Here is a 7,107-nt window from a genome sequence, read left to right as displayed (position 1 = left end):
ATGTGAGTTTGAGTGAACTCCGGGAGTTGGTGATGGACAGGGAGGCCTGGCGTGCTGCAATTCATGGGGTCACAAAGAGTCAGACACGACTGAGCAACTGAACTGAACTGATGCCCTTTTTGTCTTATAAAACCACTCCTATCCCCTATCAACTTTTAGAAATGAACACTGTCTTTGTCAACCTCACAATTTAACAAGGCTTAGTTTAGTGAAAAGGTATTTGGCAATGGAGACTTGGGGAGCAGAATGAAGGAGTTATGGAGTCAGAACAAACAGAAAAAGAGAAAGTAAACATGAATTATTAAATGCAGAGAATGATAATATTGGGAAATATGAAACTTCTGAGTCCATAAAAGGACAGACAAGGATAAAAAGATGGTCAAGCAGAAAGGAGATGAGGGGGTAGAAAGAAAATTTAACTAAACAAAGATTAAAATTAAATATTAAAATTCAAAAAAATCAGTTCAGCCTCAAATTTTAATTGCTGTAAAGACAGATTCTCTTACATTAATTTCATGAAAATCTAGGAATAATAGGGAAAGTAAAAACAGATAAAATACAAAACAAAAAAAAGAGAAGACTAAAATTCCATAGTTTGAAGGAACTAAATCTACTGTTAAAGGACATATGCACACATTTTTCTGTCTCTTAATTTTTTCCAAATCTACTCTCACTATCTGCCTATATAATTCCCTGCCAGAGCTTTGCAGCTGGTCCCCACTGGGGCTTAAGCAGACTCCTCTCTGTGTTTCCATTTAAAAATCTTTATTTCAATAGGTGGGCCTAGAGCATCTGCACTTCCAAAATTACCACACAACTGATCCAAAATGATTGAAACAAAATTGGTTTCAAAAATTGCCTTAGGCTGAAAAGAAGATGAAGGCTAACATTTCAGACCTAAAGAAACATTTATCACAATTCTGTGGTCTGTAATAGACTTCTGTGGTCGTAATAGAAATGTTGACAGCTTGTTAATTATAGAAATGCTAGTGCGCATCACTGTTATTCTTTTGAAAGACCTGACAAAAGAGTTTGGAGGGCTTTTTTTTGTTGTTGTTACTTAAACCAAGCCTTTTAGCACCTCAAGTCCAATCTCTACTCCCCAAGAGGCAGGATTCAGTTCCATTTTCCTGCTAGTATACAGTGTGATGACTCAGAGAAAGGTCTTCAATAAACCCAGACTCCAACATTCCTGTCCCACAAGGAAGATAATTGAAATCCCAGAATCACATTTGAGATTCAAGGCCTTTTTAGGGTTTGCAAGGGTACACTATTTGACAAGACCCAGAACTGTTTCAATCTCTCTGAGATCCATGAACTAGAATGCATCAAACTTTGAGAGTCACAGCACCAGGAAATAGCATAGAACTGTACACATGGCAGCCACCAATAAATACTCACATGATTCAGGTCCTCATCCTCAAACTCAACAGGATTTAGCCCACCTTCCTTGGGTAGGGAGAGCAAAGTATGTGATAAATAGAGGATTAAATCTGTGTTTTAAACACACCTCTGTCACTGTCTAGCTGTATAATGAAAGTAATCATTTAAACTCTTTGGTCTTCATATTTTATTCACTTGTAAAATGCAGAGGGACTGAGCAAAAGCTTTAATCATTGCTGTCTGTCCCACCAATTACTAAAAGAACACAGATTCCAACATGGTAGAAACCAAACCCCACTTTCTCCAGAAATATTTCTAAATTTATAAGTATTCAGTCACCATAAGTATCATTTATTATAAATGTTTAAAAGAAACAAAATTACAGTAAGTCTTTAGGAATAGATTTTATTGGTGTGGCCTAGACTTAAGGTGAAATAAAAAGGGCACCAACACCTTTAAAAGTGCTTCAACTCCAGAATAAACAGAATTTTAGCAGGTTTTGTTTGTCAGTGCCCTGATTATTTTGAGTTTCTTTGAAGCAGGGTTTCTTAACAGTGACACTATTTTTTTGTTGGTGGGAGAGGGCCATGCTATTCACTGTAAGATGTTTAGCAATATCTCTGGCCTCCACACATTAGATTCCACTTGTGACAACTAAAAATGTCTTCAGACATTGCCAAATGTCCCCTGGAAGGAGGGAGTATAATTGCCCTCCTGAGATTTGCTACACTGAAGGGTAGCAAAATATGCAAGTTATATGCCATAAAAATTATATTTTTAATGTAATTCTTTCAAAGTATTTTCTGCTAATGAACTGGATTAACTCAGAGAATTCAAAGTATTTATTGGAGGCTAATGCTCCTATTTGATTTTACACTGCTTGGAAGGGAAATTATTATTTATTACACATATAATACATGCAATTAATACATATACATTACATATAATACACACATTAATGTGAATAATGTTTGACTCATGCCAGAAGACATAAACTGATTTACACTCTTTCACTTCATTGAATTGTAAAGTATCTATGTGTATTTTAAAAAGATAGTTTGATCTTGGATTAGAAAATGGTCAAAAATAACCTGCTGGTAAAAAAAATAAAATAAAATAGAAAGCTCTAGTTGAGAATTACAAATTAATTAATTATTCTTTCAGCCATTCAACTAATGTTCCATCACTGATAATAAAGTGTTTATAAATGACACGCTAGTTACATTTTTAAGAATAAATCTTTCACATAAGAATCCACGGATACATAGCCCTAAGTAAGCTAATGCTGTGGTGTGGTTAACCCCAAGATTTAGACTTACCCTCACAGAAGCAGAAAAGTGAGAAAAGTGAATTTAAAACCATAGCTTAAATAAGTAGTCTAACTTCTAATATACTCTCTGGCTTAGATACAAATTATCATCCAAACACCTAGGAGCAATCACAAACTGGAGGTCAACACAGAGTTGCATTGTCAGCTTAACATTTTAAAAAACCATTACTGATAATTAATCAATACTTTTAAATGGTACATTTTCCCACATTTAAACTTATAAATATTTCCTTCACTTAACAACACAAGAAATTATGCATCATTTAAAAAATAGATGGGGAATAATTATGGAAATAACAAAAATAGCCCAATCTCTTAAAATTAGATAAACATTTTTTATTGTAATACTTTTTTGTCAGTTAATTTTACAGCACCAGGAAATCGACAAAACATTTCTCAAATGGTGTTTTTTCTTAGGAATAAAAAGAGGCATCTCTGTTCTTTGTTACAGGTGTAAACAGGAAGGACAGGAATGCATGAAAGATAGATTTCCTAACTTATTAGGATAGTTGGTACTTTAGGATACTAAATTAATTTCATAATCTGGAGATCTGGACCACCAAATGCATAAACCAACATATATCTATATGTTTATGGTATCATCTGAAAATCGGAATACTAAGTGCATAAATAGATGAGTGTGAAATTTTAATACTGTAACTTCAAAGACAGTAAACTGCCTTTTTAATCTTAGATTTTTTTTTTTTCCATTATTCTCATCTATCTGCAACACATGGCTTTGAGGCTCAGGAAAGGGAAACAAAGACCTCTCCCCCCAAAGTCAAAATGGACATACACAAAAGGCTGGGACCTCATTGTCAGCCTGTCTGTGACTCTCATATGCAGCACAAAAGTCTTTATCAAGGAATTCAGATGCATTCAGTTACTATATCTGTAAAATCCCTGACTATGTGAATTGTATAGGAAAGAAAACAAAGACGTCATTTATTTTACAGCTTGATTTATGAAAAGTCAAAAATAAAAAAAGAAAGACAAAACAAGACAAGAGAGTAGAAACTAGACATAAGAATGTATTGATCTCTACACACTGGTCTCCACTGGTAAATCTTTCAGCAGAGTGTAACCTGGGCTCCAAGTGTCCCTCTCCTCTAGAGAGCAAAATCATAGAAGGGGCAAAACAATGGGAGACGGGTAAGTGCAAGAAGTCCCAGACTGAATTCTGGAGATTTCTGGTATGAACCTCACAGCTCCCTGGAGGCACTTTGCCCTGTTGCCTCGGAACTGAACAATTAGACACAGAATTTTCCCCGGGGGTGGGAGCAGGGCATTGTCTTCTACATGCTTTTTCCAAATTTTTCTCTATAAAGTAAGTCTCGAGTTTGCAGAAAGAATAGCCATCTAGGGATTTCCGGCGAGAATCCAAGGCCTTTCGAATCTACTACTAACTGCAAACCAACCACAGAAAGTTGCAAACCTGCCCAGATGGGCCCAAAGACTGCTGCTACTCCTTCCAAGTTTCCCAGTCAAGCACACAATAAAAATGGGTAGTGAGTTGCCTGCAAGGTTGGCGCTAAGTCCCCAAATTGGTAAAACTCTTTCCCTCCGCAAAATTAAGAAAAGATCCAGTCTTCACCTAGCAAACCCGGGAAAGTGCGCTTCAATCGTGGAGTGGGGTCATCCTCCTCACAGCGGAGTTATTTCTAAGGGAATCCTCTCAGCTTCTCTCATTTTCAGGATGAGAGCTCACAAATTCCTTCCGTTTGTCCCTTCCCAGAATGTAGCTGATGCACGAATACGCGATCGCAGTGTGCCCTAAAGAAATTTATTTCCCTTGAGTCCCCTGCGATGGTGAATAGGATGTCCAGACCGTAGACCCGGACCTCCAAACTCTTCTGAGAACTCGCGCGCCCCGGCGCCCAGACGTCGCGGCAGGCGGGGTTCGGACTCCGCGGCTGCAGCCAGGGCCCTTTTCCCGACCCTCCACCGTGGCCAACCTAGGCTTTCGGTCCCATTCGCTCGAGAGCCCCAGATGAGCAGAAGCCAGAGGGGACATCTGGAAATAAACGTTCCCATTTTCTGGATAGGGCACCCAGGCTCCGAAAATTACAAGACTTGCTCACAAAGACTTAGGGTAAGAAGCCGGAATTCATCACTTTCAAATTTTGCAGCAAAAATGCTTGCGGAGGCGCGGTCCCCTGGGGCACCCACAACTTCTGCTAGCCTTCAGCGGCTAGGTACAGAGGTTGGGGCTCCCCTCTGGGCTCCAGAGCTGCAAGGTCCCGCGCACCTTCCGCTTCTTCTGCACGCGGAGGGCGATCTAAAAGCGATCGGCTAAGGAGAGCCCAGAGGCGAGACACCCCGAGAGCGAAAATTAGGAAACCTCTGCAAATTGGAGCGAGGGAGAGTGCTTTTCTTTGCAGTCCAGGAGTGCCAGGAAATAGCCCTCCTGGGGTTCCGCTTCACCCCGACCCCGCCTGCCGGGTTTTCTACACGGCGCACTGTTGGCCCTTGTTTACAATATTCCTCACTAAAAGCTGTCCTTGCGGCGGATTCGGAAGTCTCCTCAAGCTAGAGAAGATTCGTGCTTTGACATTATCCTCATCACCCTCTCTATTTTGCCCCTGCCTTGTCGGATTCTATGAAAATAAGCTCTTAGAAAAGAAAGTCTTTCCATTGAGGCGGCTGGCAATCTCACAGAAATGATGTAAATGGTTGCAGGGCTTTTTTTCTTCCCCTTTGCAATTTTTTTTTTTTGAGTGAACTGTGAAGATCTGTGAAAATAATATCAGGGTTTTCCGTCAGAACGAGCTTTGCCCTGCACTCAGGCGTAGCATGATCTGACCCGACACCTCCAACCATCTGTGCTATCTATCTGCCTTCTGATTTACCAAAGCTGTACAAGCCGCATACAAATTGTACTTGATACTAAAGAAAAGACAGCCGGGCCCAGTCCAGTTCGGCAGTGAACATTCCCATCTGATTCCTTTCTAAGGATGGCCCTCCAAAGACGGTTTTTCCTGGCATTTTGTCGGATTCCCCTCTCCCAATTATTTTCTTCAAACTAAACAAACCCCTATTAAAAGCCAGATGAGATGGTAGTTACTTTTGACCTACTTCTCAGAAAACGGTATGATGAAGATGTCAACTGGGAATCAATAAAGTTATCAATTCAACTGCTGGCCCTAAGCCGCCAAGAAGGCCCTTCCTCTCTTGAGGAGTGATCAGTGCTCAGCGGCTTAAGAAGCACTTTCTGCACCCCATTCTCTATCAGTGTGGTTCCCTCTTCTCTATTTCACTTTTACTGAATTATGGGCCCAAAGGCCAAGTTTAGATTTTCTATCCCCAGCTCAAGAGTTAAATATTCTAACAGAGGGTATGGCAAAATTAGCCTGAAAGAAGAGCAAATCAATACTTTTTAAAAAGGTCTTTGAAATAAGCTTTTAAGTTGCTGTCCTGACCTACCAGTGACTTCTCACTCTAGATGTGGCTATGCTGCAATTTGTTCAAGTCCATTAAACTGGGGAGAAAAACTGAAAAGTATAAACTTGGGGTGTGCAGCGCCCCTTTTGCTGCGAGTGCTTCACTTCATGGTCAGCGCCTGGGTTATCAGAAGTAAGAGTGTCCTAGCTCGGATTTTAAATGATTTTAGGAGGCTTTTGAAGGTGATGGGGGTAGAGTCCAAACTGACCTCTCCTACAGGTCCCAGGTCGGTTCGTTCTGCTTCAGATTCGGTTCCCACTCGACTGCTTTGGCAGCTGGAAAGGCATGCCGAGATGGGTACAGGCAAGAAAAAGGGATGATCCACTTCCCCACCCTCCCTTTTCGTGTCCCCCTTCAAGGGTTCCTGTTTCGTTACAACTAAATTTAGTGAGTTCTCTCAGAGGATTTCGTTTTGGCCCAGTCCTCTTTGTCCTCTGGAGGCCTCTTGACCCAGGCAGCGCCTCGCCCCAAAGTGGATTTCTGCAACATCACCGCCTCTTGCGGGGGGTGGGGGTGGGGGGTTGCAGGGAAGAGAGAGGAACAGGGCTGGGGGTGGTAGCGAAAGGCTGCGGCTCGACTCCCGCCTGTCTTTCTCTCCCATCCACTGGCCCGTCTTTTCCTCCTCCAAGTTCTGCAAAATGCTGCGAAGTCCACGGGAGAACGGCGGGCGCTGTCGAGAGCGGGGAGGTGCTGAAATGGCCTGGGCGCTCCGGTCGCAGTCTTGATTGGCAGAGCCGGCCAGTGACTGACAGGGGGTCTCCATGGCGCCCGCGCCGCCAATCCGCCCACCCCAGTAGCGGCGCCGGCTAGCTGGCCTGCGTGCCCCAACGGAGCCGAGCCGAACCGGAGCTGCGGAGTCGGCACCTCCTCCAATCCCTCCCGCTCGCTTGCTCCCTGCGGTTGTGCCGCTGCCCTGGCCGTGCATCCCGGTTGCCCCGAGCCGCTTTCACCAA

The 7,107-nt window shown here is 42.3% G+C and overlaps 1 protein-coding gene across 1 annotated transcript in view; it reads right to left on the bottom strand.

Annotated features, from left to right (window-relative positions):
- The window catches only part of LOC104994175 (chromosome unknown open reading frame, human C14orf39), a 74,319-nt gene that overhangs the window by 66,404 nt on the left and 808 nt on the right, over nucleotides 1-7,107 (bottom strand). The window lies entirely within an intron of this gene.

This window comes from Bison bison, unplaced genomic scaffold (genome assembly GCF_000754665.1).
Source record: "Bison bison bison isolate TAMUID 2011002044 unplaced genomic scaffold, Bison_UMD1.0 scf7180017864254, whole genome shotgun sequence".
Classification (NCBI taxonomy): Eukaryota; Metazoa; Chordata; class Mammalia; order Artiodactyla; family Bovidae; genus Bison; species Bison bison.
Note: the sequence above shows the minus strand (reverse complement) of the source record. Positions and strands in the feature narration are given on the sequence as shown.